At 46.6% G+C, this 13,988-nt stretch overlaps 1 protein-coding gene across 1 annotated transcript in view; it reads left to right on the forward strand.

Moving 5' to 3' along the window:
• Positions 1-1,662: 1,662 nt before the first annotated feature.
• The window catches only part of LOC141191661 (uncharacterized), a 32,025-nt gene continuing 19,699 nt past the window's right edge, over positions 1,663-13,988 (forward strand). Inside the window, exon 1 of the mRNA XM_073661608.1 lies at positions 1,663-1,740. The gene's annotated coding sequence lies outside the window, so the exon portion shown is untranslated. The remainder of the gene's footprint in view (positions 1,741-13,988) is intronic.

A 13,988-nucleotide genomic window follows, 5' to 3' on the forward strand; every position in this document is an offset into this window, starting at 1 on the left:
ACACCTAGTACACACACGGCTCTGCTCCGTACACCTCGTACACACGCGGCTCCGCACACCTCGTACACACACGGCTCCGCTCCGTACACCTCGTACACACGCGGGTCCGCTCCGTACACCTAGTACACACACGGCTCCGCTCCGTACTCCTCGTACACGCGCGGCTCCGCTCCGTACACCTCGTACACGTGCGGCTCCGCTCCGTACACCTCGTACACACGCGGCTCCGCTCCGTACACCTCGTACACACGCGGCTCTGCTCCGTACACCTCGTACACACGCGGCTCTGCTCCGTACACCTCGTACACACGCGGCTCTGCTCCGTACACCTCGTACACACGCGGCTCTGCTCCGTACACCTCGTACACGTGCGGCTCTGCTCCGTACACCTCGTACACGCGCGGCTCTGCTCCGTACACCTCGTACACGTGCGGCTCTGCTCCGTACACCTCGTACATGCGCGGCTCAGCTCCGTACACCTCGTACATGTGCGGCTCCGCTCCGTACACCTCGTACACGCGCGGCTCCGCTCCGTACACCTCGTACACGCGCGGCTCCGCTCCGTACACCTCGTACACGCGCGGCTCCGCTCCGTACACCTCGTACACGCGCGGCTCCGCTCCGTACACCTAGTACACACACGGCTCTGCTCCGTACACCTCGTACACACGCGGCTCCGCACACCTCGTACACACACGGCTCCGCTCCGTACACCTCGTACACACGCGGGTCCGCTCCGTACACCTAGTACACACACAGCTCCGCTCCGTACTCCTCGTACACGCGCGGCTCCGCTCCGTACACCTCGTACACGTGCGGCTCCGCTCCGTACACCTCGTACACACGCGGCTCTGCTCCGTACACCTCGTACACACGCGGCTCTGCTCCGTACACCTCGTACACACGCGGCTCTGCTCCGTACACCTCGTACACACGCGGCTCTGCTCCGTACACCTCGTACACACGCGGCTCTGCTCCGTACACCTCGTACACACGCGGCTCTGCTCCGTACACCTCGTACACACGCGGCTCTGCTCCGTACACCTCGTACACACGCGGCTCCGCTCCGTACACCTCGTACACGCGGCTCCGCTCCGTACACCTCGTACACGCGCGGCTCTGCTCCGTACACCTCGTACACGCGCGGCTCTGCTCCGTACACCTCGTACACGCGCGGCTCCGCTCCGTACACCTCGTACACACGCGGCTCTGCTCCGTACACCTCGTACACACCCGGCTCTGCTCCGTACACCTCGTACACACGCGGCTCTGCTCCGTACACCTCGTACACGCGCGGCTCTGCTCCGTACACCTCGTACACACGCGGCTCTGCTCCGTACACCTCGTACACGCGCGGCTCCGCTCCGTACACCTCGTACACACCCGGCTCTGCTCCGTACACCTCGTACACGCGCGGCTCTGCTCCGTACACCTCGTACACGCGGCTCCGCTCCGTACACCTCGTACACACGCGGCTCTGCTCCGTACGCCTCGCACACACACGGCTCTGCTCCGTACACCTCGTACACACGCGGCTCTGCTACATCCACACTGTAAATCCCTCCTGACCCCACACATAAACTTCAGCTCATCCAGCACCATGACAACCAGCACAGCAGAGTCCTGCATCCACTGAGGCCCCTGATCATGTGACCCCTGACTCCTCCCCTCCTGTGACCTCATCACAGCTCCTGTGCGCACAGAGCAGCCATATATGTGGTGGCGGCTCTGCAGGTGGAGGTATGTAGAGACCCCCATTACTGGGCACAGGGGGCATTAACCCCTTCAGCACCGAGACTCTTTTGGGGTCTTGTGTTGCCCCTTTATAAGAATCATAAGGTTTTTGTTCTGTTTCCTGTAATAGATACATACGACCCAACTATGGAGACAGGAAGGAGGAAACGTATTGTTCTAATAGTACAGGACCCCTTTACTGCCCCACAGTGTAATGCCCCCATTATGCCCCTTATGCAGGATGTATGATGCCCCACACAGTGTAATGCCCCCATTATGCCCCTTATGCAGGATGTATGATGCCCCCCACACAGTGTAATGCCCCCATTATACCCCTTATGCAGTATGTATGATGCCCCCACACAGTGTAATGCCCCTTATACATTATGTATGATGCCCCCATTATGCCCCTTATGCAGTCTGTATGATGCCCCCACACAGTGTAATGCCCCCCATTTTGCCCCTTTGCAGTATGTATGATGCCCCCACACAGTGTAATGCCCCCATTATACCCCTTATGCAGGATGTATGATGCCCCCACACTGTGTAATGCCCCCATTATGCCCCTTATGCAGGATGTATGATGCCCCCATTATGCCCCTTATACAGTATGTATGATGCCCCCACAGTGTGATGCCCCCATTATGCCCCTTATACAGTATGTATGATGCCCCCACAGTGTAATGCCCCCATTATGCCCCTTATGCAGGATGTATGATGCCCCCACACAGTGCAATGCCCCCATTATGCCCCTTATGCAGTATGTATGATGCCCCCACACTGTGTAATGCCCCCATTATGCCCCTTATGCAGGATGTATGATGCCCCATTATGCCCCTTATACAGTATGTATGATGCCCCCACAGTGTAATGCCCCTTATGCAGGATGTATGATGCCCCCACACAGTGTAATGCCCCCATTATGCCCCTTATGCAGTATGTATGATGCCCTCACACAGTGTAATGCCCCCATTATGCCCCTTATGCAGGATGTATGATGCCCCCACACAGTGTAATGCCCCCATTATGCCCCTTAAGCTGGATGTATGATGCCCCCACACAGTGTAATGCCCCCATTATGCCCCTTATACAGTATGTATGATGCCCCCACAGTGTAATGCCCCCCATTTTGCCCCTTATGCAGTATGTATGATGCCCCCACACAGTGTAATGCCCCCATTATACCCCTTATGCTGGATGTATGATGCCCGCACACAGTGTAATGCCCCCATTATGCCCCTTATGCAGGATGTATGATGCCCCCACACAGTGTAATGCCCCCATTATGCCCCTTATGCAGGATGTATGATGCCCCCATTATGCCCCTTATACAGTATGTATGATGCCCCCACAGTGTAATGCCCCCATTATGCCCCTTATGCAGGATGTATGATGCCCCCACACAGTGTAATGCCCCCATTATGCCCCTTATGCAGTATGTATGATGCCCCCACACAGTGTAATGCCCCCATTATGCCCCTTATGCAGGATGTATGATGCCCCCACACAGTGTAATGCCCCCATTATGCCCCTTATGCTGGATGTATGATGCCTGCACACAGTGTAATGCCCCCATTATGCCCCTTATGCAGGATGTATGATGCCCCCACACAGTGTAATGCCCCCATTATACCCCTTATGCAGTATGTATGATGCCCCCACACAGTGTAATGCCCCCATTATGCCCCTTATACAGTATGTATGATGCCCCCCATTGTGCCCCTTATGCAGTCTGTGTAATGCCACCCATTTTGCCCCTTATGCAGTATGTATGATGCCCCCACACAGTGTAATGCCCCCTTTATACCCCTTATGCAGGATGTATGATGCCCCCACACTGTGTAATGCCCCCATTATGCCCCTTATGCAGGATGTATGATGCCCCCATTATGCCCCTTATACAGTATGTGTAATGCCCCTTATGCAGGATATATGATGCCCCCACACAGTGTAATGCCCCCATTATGCCCCTTATGCAGTATGTATGATGCCCTCACACAGTGTAATGCCCCCATTATGCCCCTTATGCAGGATGTATGATGCCCCCACACAGTGTAATGCCCCCATTATGCCCCTTAAGCTGGATGTATGATGCCCCCACACAGTGTAATGCCCCCATTATGCCCCTTATGCAGGATGTATGATGACCCCCACAGTATAATGTTCCCCCAGTACCATCCGAGGTCCTGTAGTTGGAATTATCCCTCTGGAGTTGTTTTCCCTTTGCCTGCTCCCCTCCATGTAGACCCTCGAGCATGTATACATGCATGTAGGGGAGCAGGCCTTACTAGATATCGAGGCTTTGTACAGTAATATACCGCATGAGGATGATATCAGAGGAGTAAGATATTTCTTGAAATTGAGATCAATAGAGTGTAGCAGACATAATGACTTCATGGAGGATCTTCTAAAATTCACTCTTGCTCGTAACTTCTTTCTTTTTGACAGGAAGTACTTCCACCTGCTCAGGGGTACTGCGATGGGGAGCCTCTGTGCCCCCTCATATGCTAACTTATCCCTGGACTGGTGGGAGGAATCCACAATATTCAGGGATGGTCATAAGTGATGGCAGCCATATATTGGAGTATGGTATAGATATATTGACCACATTTTTATCATCTGGTCAGGGACGACCAGGTGTTTTCCGGGCACGCTCGTGTGCTAAGAGTATCTTCTGCGTGCTCGAAAAATATATTTGCATCGTCACAGTTGCATAAATTGCGGCTGCTAGGCATCTGCAACACATGCAGGGATTGTCTGTTATACTAGAGAGGAAGCTATAGTGTCGCCAAACTGGGACACAAGTTCTCCTACACAGAGCTGAATATCTGAAAACAAGAGACAGAGGGAGCTTTTTTTATGAAAGTAGAAAAATATTTATTAAATATTATAATACACCATAAAATTCATAGGGAGTCCATAAAAAGGTTAACAGACGATGTGTTAAGAAAAGAGCAGACGCCCCAAAAGAGAGTAGTCAGCCCTGGGTAAATGGTGCAAAGTAGAGTAAAAAACATATATGACACGACCAACAGTAAGCACCTTTAACACCTGGCCACATGAAGGCTTATGGAGCAAGAGGGGGAAGCAGACAATACTGCTATGGTGCATCCACACTAAATCAAAGCCAAAGAGATGGAAGGTCACAGGTGAAGGAACATGGGAATGCAGTATACTGAGAAGTGCAATGTAAAAAAACATAAATAGTACAACGCTTACCCAAGGGCTGAGAACCCCCCCAGTGGGGATGAAAGGGTGCAAGGACACCTACCCAACGCGTGTTTCGCGTGGACAATGCGTTGCTTTCTCAAGGGATGGATATGCAGTGCCACATCCAGTAGTGTGTGGCCCTCATCGAATGGACTTTGAGAGTCTTACCGACAGGCTCGGACTGGCCTGGCGGGGTGCCGGGAAATTTCCCGGTGGGCCCCCTGCAGAGAAGACAGAGGAGAAATATATATATATTTAAAAAAAAAGTGGTCGCGGGCCCTTTAAGGGCACGCGCACGCACTCTCACCGCCGTGATGCCCAGGACAGTAGCAGGAGAGCCGAAGGGGCTGCACTGCAGCGTCACACTCAGCAGACAGGGCCGCACGTCTGCTAAAAGTGACTTCACAGCGCGCCCTGCACTGCAGTCTCCCGCCTTAGGAGCACATCTGTACTGTACAGGTAGTGTAATATTTGTGTTTGTATGAATTTTTATGTATATGCCTGTGTGTGTATATGCCTGCCTGCATGTGTGTACAGGGTGTGTGTACAGTGTGTGTGTATATGCCTGCCTGTGTGTGTGTATATGCCTGCCTGCATGTGTGTGTGTGTATATGCCTGTGTGTGTAAATGCCTGCCTGCATGTGTGTACAGTGTGTGTGTGTATATGCCTGTGTGTATATGCCTGCCTGCGTGTGTGTATGTGTGTATATGCCTGCATGTGTGTACAGTGTGTGTGTGTATATGGCTGCATGTGTGTGTATGTAGTGTGTGTATATATACCTGCATATGTGTGTGTGTGTGTGTATATGCCTGCATGTGTGTACAGTGTGTGTGTGTATATGCCTGCATGTGTGTGTGTAGTGTGTGTATATATACAGTGCCTACAAGTAGTATTCAACCCCCTGCAGATTTAGCTGGTTTGATAAGATGCAAATAAGTTAGAGCCTTCAAACTGCAAACGAGAGTAGGTTTTATGAACAGAAGCATAAATCTTACAAACCAAAAAGTTATGTTGCTCAGTTGAATTTTATTAAATTTTAAACATAAAAGTGTGGGTCAATTATTATACAACCCCTATGTTTAATATTTTGTGGAATAACCCTTGTTTGCAATTACAGCTAATAATCGTCTTTTATAAGACCTGATCAGGCCGGCACAGGTCTGTGGAGTTATCTTGGCCCACTCCTCCATGCAGATCTTCTCCAAGTTATCTAGGTTCTTTGGGTGTCTCATGTGGACTTTATTCTTGAGCTCCTTCCACAAGTTTTCAATTGGGTTAAGGTCAGGAGACTGACTAGGCGACTCCAACACCTTGACTTTTTCACTCTTGAACCAGGCCTTGGTTTTCTTGGCTGTGTGCTTTGGGTCGTTGTCTTGTTGGAAGATGAAATTACGACCCATCTTAAGATCCTTGATGGAGGAGCGGAGGTTCTTGGCCAAAATCTCCAGGTAGGCCGTGCTATCCATCTTCCCATGGATGCGGACCAGATGTCCAGGCCCCTTGGCTGAGAAACAGCCCCACAGCATGATGCTGCCACCACCATGCTTGACTGTAGGGATGGTATTCTTGGGGTCGTATGCAGTGCCATCCAGTCTCCAAACGTCACGTGTGTGGTTGGCACCAAAGATCTCGATCTTGGTCTCATCAGACCATAGAACCTTGAACCAGTCTGTCTCAGAGTCCTCCAAGTGATCATGAGCAAACTGTAGACGAGCCTTGACATGACGCTTTGAAAGTAAAGGTACCATACAGGCTCGTCTGGAACGGAGACCATTGCGGTGGAGTACGTTACTTATGGTATTGACTGAAACCAATGTCCCCACTGCCATGAGATCTTCCCGGAGCTCCTTCCTTGTTGTCCTTGGGTTAGCCTTGACTCTTCGGACAAGCCTGGCCTCGGCACGGGAGGACACTTTCAAAGGCTGTCCTGGCCGTGGAAGGCTAACAGTAGTTCCATAAGCCTTCCACTTACGGATGATACTCCCAACAGTGGAGACAGGTAGGCCCAACTCCTTGGAAAGGGTTTTGTACCCCTTGCCAGCCTTGTGACCCTCCATGATCTTGTCTCTGATGGCCTTGGAATGCTCTTTTGTCTTTCCCATGTTGACCATGTCTGAGTGCTGTTCACAAGTTTGGGGAGGGTCTTAAATAGTCAGAAAAGGCTGGCAAAAGAGATCTTTAATCCACACATGTGAAGCTCATTATTCTTGGTGCCTGAACTACTTCTTAATACTTTTGGGGGACCAAACAGAATTCTTGTGGTTTGAGGGGTTGAATAATAAATGACACTCTGAATTAACTTTTAACGTTATAAAAAAAAACAAACAAACAAACAAAAAAAAATTTGCTGCAGTGCATTTCCCACTTCCAGGCTGATCTACAGTACAAATGTCACAATGCCAAGTTAATTCCGCATGTGTCAACCAGCTAAATCTGCAGGGGGTTGAATACTACTTGTAGGCACTGTACCTGCATATGTGTGTGTGTGTGTGTATATGCCTGCATGTGTTTGTGTGTATGTATTTGAGTGCCAGCATGTCTACGTGTGTATATGTGTCTTCACACATGTGTGCGTTCTTCCCTGCTTGTCTGCATTTTTGTGTGTGATTGTCTGAGTGTGTCTGTGCATTTCTGCGTGGTAGCATATTTTGCAGCGGTGGACAGACGCAACACATGCAGGAATTGCCTGTTTTTTAGGTAATTCCTGCATGTGTTGCTTCGGTCTCCGCCGCAAAACATGCTACCCCGGGGACTCGAGCATATTAGCAGAGCACTACAAGATACTCAGATAACACCCAAGCACGCTGGGATCACACCTTATCCGACCACGCTCGCTCAGCACTAGTTGCCAGGTGCTGCTGCCATGTTGGTCATTCAATGAAGCTCAGTCTAAGGTTGGGCTCCATGGAAGTGTCACAATCAAGGTGCCGGACGTTATTGCAGCACCCTCACTTTGTAGTTTGCGGTGACTGTAATGTCTCCCTCCTTGCACCGACCCAATAACAGGAAGCGAGTGGCGGCAGGGAGAATAAAATGTAATTTTCTCTGTGTAGCCAATGCCTTTCCATTAAGCCGTCTAACCAGGCTTTAAACCCTTTTTACCTGCAGATTAACCCCATATCTGCAGATAAATAGCGTTTTTCAAGATGACAAGTTACCATTAAAGGGACTCTGGCAGTACGGAATGACTGTTCAAACAAAGTCCTGCCGCTTGGTGCTCCACAGCGCGGCCAATCATGTAATTATAGTACATTATAGAAAAGCATAACAAGTAATAAAACAGTTTATGGTGGGCTGTAGTGTGGGCCCCTAGAGAGTCAGTTCCCCTGGTGGGCCCATGGCACCCCAGTCCAACCCTGTGTACCGATGCACCTCAGCCAGTGAGGTCCTCACAAATCAACTGGGAGCTGAGAGTAGCTGTGAGGGACTGTAGCGACACATCTCAACCCATATGGTCCCCACAGGAGATTATAGGCCTTACCATAATGGTTTGTTGGACTGTTGTAGCTTGTAACAATAGTTATGTACTTCTACATACAGTGCTGGCCAAAAGTATTGGCACCCCTGCAATTCTGTCAGATAATACTCAGTTTCTTCCTGAAAATGATTGCAATCACAAATTCTTTGGTATTATTCTCTTCATTTAATTTGCTTGCAAGGAAAAAACACAAAAGAGAATGAAGCAAAAATCAAATCATTGATCATTTCACACAAAACTCCAAAAAAGGGCCGGACAAGAGTATTGGCACCCTCAGCCTAATACTTGGTTGCACAACCTTTAGCCAAAATAACTGCGAACAACCGCTTCCGGTAACCATCAATGAGTTTCTTACAATGCTCTGCTGGAATTGTAGACCATTCTTCTTTGGCAAACTGCTCCAGGTCCTTGATATTTGAAGGGTACCTTCTCCAAACTGCCATTTTGAGATCTCTCCACAGGTGTTCTACGGGATTCAGGTCTGGACTCATTGCTGGCCACCTTAGAAGTCTCCAGTGCTTTCTCTAAAACCATTTTATAGTGCTTTTGGAAGTGTGTTTTGGGTCATTGTCCTGCTGGAAGACCCATGACCTCTGAGGGAGACCCAGCTTTCTCACACTGGGCCTTACATTATGCTGCAAGATTTGTTGGTAGTCTTCAGACTTCATAATGCCATGCACACACTCAAGCAGTCCAGTGCCAGAGGCAGCAAAGCAACCCCAAAACATCAGGGAACCTCCGCCATGTTTGACTGTAGGGACCGTGTTCTTTTCTTTGAATGCCTCTTTTTTTTTCCTGTACACTCTATGTTGATGCTTTTTCCCCAAAAGCTCTACTTTTGTCTCATATGACCAGAGAACATTCTTCCAAAACGTTTTAGGCTTTCTCAGGTAAGTTTTGGCAAACTCCAGCCTGGCTTTTTTATGTCTCGGGGTAAGAAGTGGGGTCTTCATGGGTATCCTACCATACAGTCCCTTTTCATTCAGACGTCGACGGATAGTACGGGTTGACACTGTTGTACCCTCGGACTGCAGGGCAGCTTTAACTTGTTTGGATGTTAGTCGAGGTTCTTTATCCACCATCCGCACAATCTTGCGTTGAAATCTCTCGTCAATTTTTCTTTTCCGTCCACATCTAGGGAGGTTAGCCATAGTGCCATGGGCTTTAAACTTCTTGATGACACTGCGCACGGAAGACACAGGAACATTCAGGTCTTTGGAGATGGATTTGTAGCCTTGAGATTGCTCATGCTTCCTCACAATTTGGTTTCTCAAGTCCTCAGACAGTTCTTTGGTCTTATTTCTTTTCTCCATGCTCAATGTGGTACACACAAGGACACAGGACAGAGGTTGAGTCAACTTTAATCCATGTTAACTGGCTGCAAGTGTGATTTAGTTATTGCCAACACCTGTTAGGTGCCACAGGTAAGTTACAGGTGCTGTTAATTACTTGAATTAGAGAAGCATCACATGATTTTTCAAAGGGTGCCAATACTTTTGTCCACCCCCTTTTTTAGGTTTGGTGTGGAATTATATCCAATTTGGCTTTAGGACAATTCTTTTTGTATTTTTTTCATTGAAGACAAATTAAATGAAGAGAATAATACCAAAGAATTTGTGATTGCAATCATTTTCAGGAGGAAACGGAGTATTATCTGACAGAATTGCAGGGGTGCCAATACTTTTGGCCAGCACTGTATAACCAGAAAGTTCTTGACTCTGCATAATGCAGAAGTACAGTGTCCATTTTTGACAAGTGATTCTGACAAGTGACTTTTACAACTGTAATAATAATAAAAAAAATATTCACTGTTCACTTATGGGACTTGAACCCAAAACTCTACGTCTAGAAGAGTACCCCTGTAGTTTGTGTGCTAAATAGGCATAATTACAAAAAAAACCAAAACATTCCTACTGGGATTTGAACCGAACCATTGTAGTTTCAGAGGCTGATGCCTTACCATTGAGCTATCCAGCCATGACATACTGCCTGGGAGCTTTTCTTGTCTTATGAGATCAACCATGAAAATACTCAGGATGACTAAAAGTTATTGTGATTCTGATGTTTGAAGAAAGTCACACATCAAAATCAAACATCATTTGAATTTGGCTTGGAGCAGGTATTTCTGAAAGCCCCAATCAGTTTCAGACAGGTTTGCCCTGAAAATCCTATAACCAAACAGAGCGCTTGGCTTTCATCAACTGAGTTTATAGCTCAGTGGTTAGTGTACTGACTTCCGGACAGAATTTTGGGTTCAAGTCCCATCAGCGAACAGTGACTTTCTTTTATTATTATTACAGTTGTAAAAGTCACTTGCCAGGATCAGTTGTCAAAATCACTTGTCAGACAGGGTATTTAGCCTCAGGCTGACATCATTCTGATGTTTGATTTTGATATCTGATCATGTCATAAAATGGACACTGTACGGAAGAAGCATTCATGAAGTATTGTGCCTGCTATCTGATATATGTACTTATCGTCAAGTTCTTGTTGGGTAAGAAAAGTTTTTTTGGACTTTGGGGGCCAATTACCGCTATTGCTGTGGGACCTGTGATTTTTATCTATACCACTGTTTATAGGATGTTTATAGGATGATAGAGTAAAATAAAGTTGTTATGGACGTGACTTAACTAAAATTGTGCAGTGAGTCTGTTTTCCCTATAGTGACCGATATTTCTTGTTATTAAAGCTGTGATATATTTTTTCATTTTAAACCTTTTTTTAAATTTTTTTAAACAACTCTCATTAGTGCAATCATACAACACAGAAGCCTCTGATTGGTCGGGTGATGCACTGTACTACTGTAGTGCCGTGTATTATCCCTGCCTGTTAGTGTAATACGAACGGCCCCATACACATGAGATAAATGTTGGCTGAACGGTCATTTGGCAGATGACATCTTTCCAGACTCCCCCATACACACAAATATTCCAGCTTTCCTGTGGTGTGTATGAGAGTCTCCTCCTGACTTCTCTAGCTGAGGATTATCTACAGGAAGAACAAACTTATTAGCCTCTGAAATACAGGATGCCAGATCCTTCTCTGCCCTGACATCATCTGTCGGGAGGCCCCCAAATACATTATATAGTCAACCAAACCACCCAAGTCAGTGCTTTCATGCAACTTTAGTGTAATATTTATGGAGGCGTTAAAAGGTAACTTATTGGACGCTGCCTTTGGCCCGTCCTAATAGACTTTCGTACTTTCCTTTCCTTTTCTTCCTTACTTTACTCCTTTTCTTTCCTTCCCCTACTCCCTTTCCTTCTCTTCCCCTTTTCTTCTTCCCTCTCCACTCTGCCATGCAGTTTTTTACTCTACAGTAGTATATATAGGTGTTACTCTAATTGATCCTATCCAACCATGGCTGTCATAATTTATGGAAGTATTCCTGCTTATTCTTCTTGGTGTAAATACTTATTTCAGGTTGAATTATATAGTTCGTTTGGGCAATGAATTCGCTTCTGGACGGGGGCTCCTCTCTAATCCAATATTTTGCAATCAATTTTCTGGCAATAAACAATAATCTCGCAATTGCTATTTTTATCATGTTGTCTGTTTTTATTTCTAAACAAAACGCTTTGGTAGATTAGGGACAAACTTTTAATACCCTTTCTTCATTTTAATGGAATAATTAAATAAAAGTGAAATTTTATAGCCTTATAGTGAGAGATATTATATGGAGTTTTCCCCATTTGGTTAATAATCAAGTGTACATCACTCCGGGCTATTGATAGTCCTATTTTGATTTTGGTAATTTTATTAATAGTTATTTTTATTTCACAGTATAGTAGTGATAGGGAGGACCCAGGGTCAGCCCGCCAGAGCGTTACAAGAGGGAAGTAGAGAGGGGGAAGACATCACTACATGGGGGAAACCCCAAACCCTTAACAATTAACCACTTAACTGTTTATGCTCTGCAGTAAGTTGCCCTGCTAATAGTGTTTGCACCACTGATCACGCTATGGACTTCTCTTTTTTTTCTGGTGAGTTGGACCTCAGAATATTAAGCTAAATTAAAAACTAAGAAAGGGAAAAGAAGAGACTCTTCCCGCACCTGGGTCAACTCGTTCACCAACAGGGTGCATGTAACTTCATAGCCTTAATCATTTATGTAGCATTAATAACTCTAAGAACTTTATATACTGTGTCTATAAATGCTACTGTGAATTATTTAGCAGCAATGTTCCTATGATAGAAAAGACAAAGAAAAAATATATAGCATCAACATTGAGACTGTTTTTCAAAGAGAACAATAAACAATATTGGTCCCTCTCATTAAAGTCAGGAAAAATAATGTAACTCTCTACATGGAGAATTAAGATGATGTAAACAAGCAATTCACTTCCTGATATGTAAACCAGTCGGAGACATAACTTTTTCAACATTTTTTCAAATCTTTCGAAAAGTGATTACCATTCAAGTAGGTGATCTGCTCCGGTGTCTATGCCGTCCTTGGGCCTTTGGGGTTGAGTAGGGTCCGACTTCTTCTCATTCACTTCTTTCCTAACCTCCATGTCTCGATGATTTGGAAAGTGAAGTGTCCATGTCCCTTTCAGCCTCTCGAGGCGACTTAAAAGTAATAACTTTTCCTGGAAAATTCTTAGTACAGCAGGGTACTGGAGTGTGAACCTCCACTTTTACTGGAATAAAGTTGAACAGATTTTTTTTAAAGGACCTCTTGTGTTTGGTGACATCTTCCGAATCAAAAAGGGCTGGATGATTTCCTCACTACGCATAACATTGTGGGTTATAGTTAAATTAGTGACAAAATGTACAATTGGAGGAAGAAGGTTGAACTTGATGGACCTAGGTCTTTATTCAACCTATGTAACTATGTCATCTTCAAATAGTAAGAGTCTCATTACTTTCATTATCAAAGGGCGATAGTCATGTAAGGTGTAAGAAAGACTTAGTGCAACACAAAGGGAAGGGGAAAAGGGAGCGCCCAGACTCTATGGAAAGGGGGAAGTGGAGACCTCCTAGGCTGATCTAGTATCACCCTGTCTCCACTAACGTCCCTACATTTGCTCTTCACCAATCGCCGCACGCAAACCTCACCCTGTCTTTCCCTGGCGTTTGGCCCTGGCTAGGGAAGGGAGCGGGATGAGCGCTAGTCAATCCCCACTGACTACTAATGATAACAAGGGGTAACAAACAAGGGAAGATAGCTTAGCTTTTAGTCAACTTCAGAGAGATGAACAACCGTAGCTTCAGAGAGGATGAAGTAATGCACTTTGCTCCGAGCCTTCACAAAGGGTAATGTGAGTGTTGCCGGCACCTCCCTCTAGCAGACAGCAGGTATTTATACACCCAGGCCAGGGTGTTCATTAGCCAGAGGAAGATAGCTGCTGGGTCCTAGAGAGACAGCCTCTAAGAAGGTGTCTGTAATGCCAAACGTAGAGATCTCCTGCAACCAGCTGTAGGGCGACTGTCTGTCACTTCTGACACACCCGTGACAGTGATACCTTTTTCTGTAAGCTCTCATAATGTCTGCTTTGTCGTTGTAATCTAAGAATTTCATTGTTGGTGAGAATGTATATCCAGTCCCACTCTCTGTGCTCTTTC

The sequence above is a fragment of the Phyllobates terribilis genome, unplaced genomic scaffold (genome assembly GCF_046119375.1).
Source record: "Phyllobates terribilis strain yellow unplaced genomic scaffold, ASM4611937v1 Scaffold_49__1_contigs__length_9717188, whole genome shotgun sequence".
Classification (NCBI taxonomy): Eukaryota; Metazoa; Chordata; class Amphibia; order Anura; family Dendrobatidae; genus Phyllobates; species Phyllobates terribilis.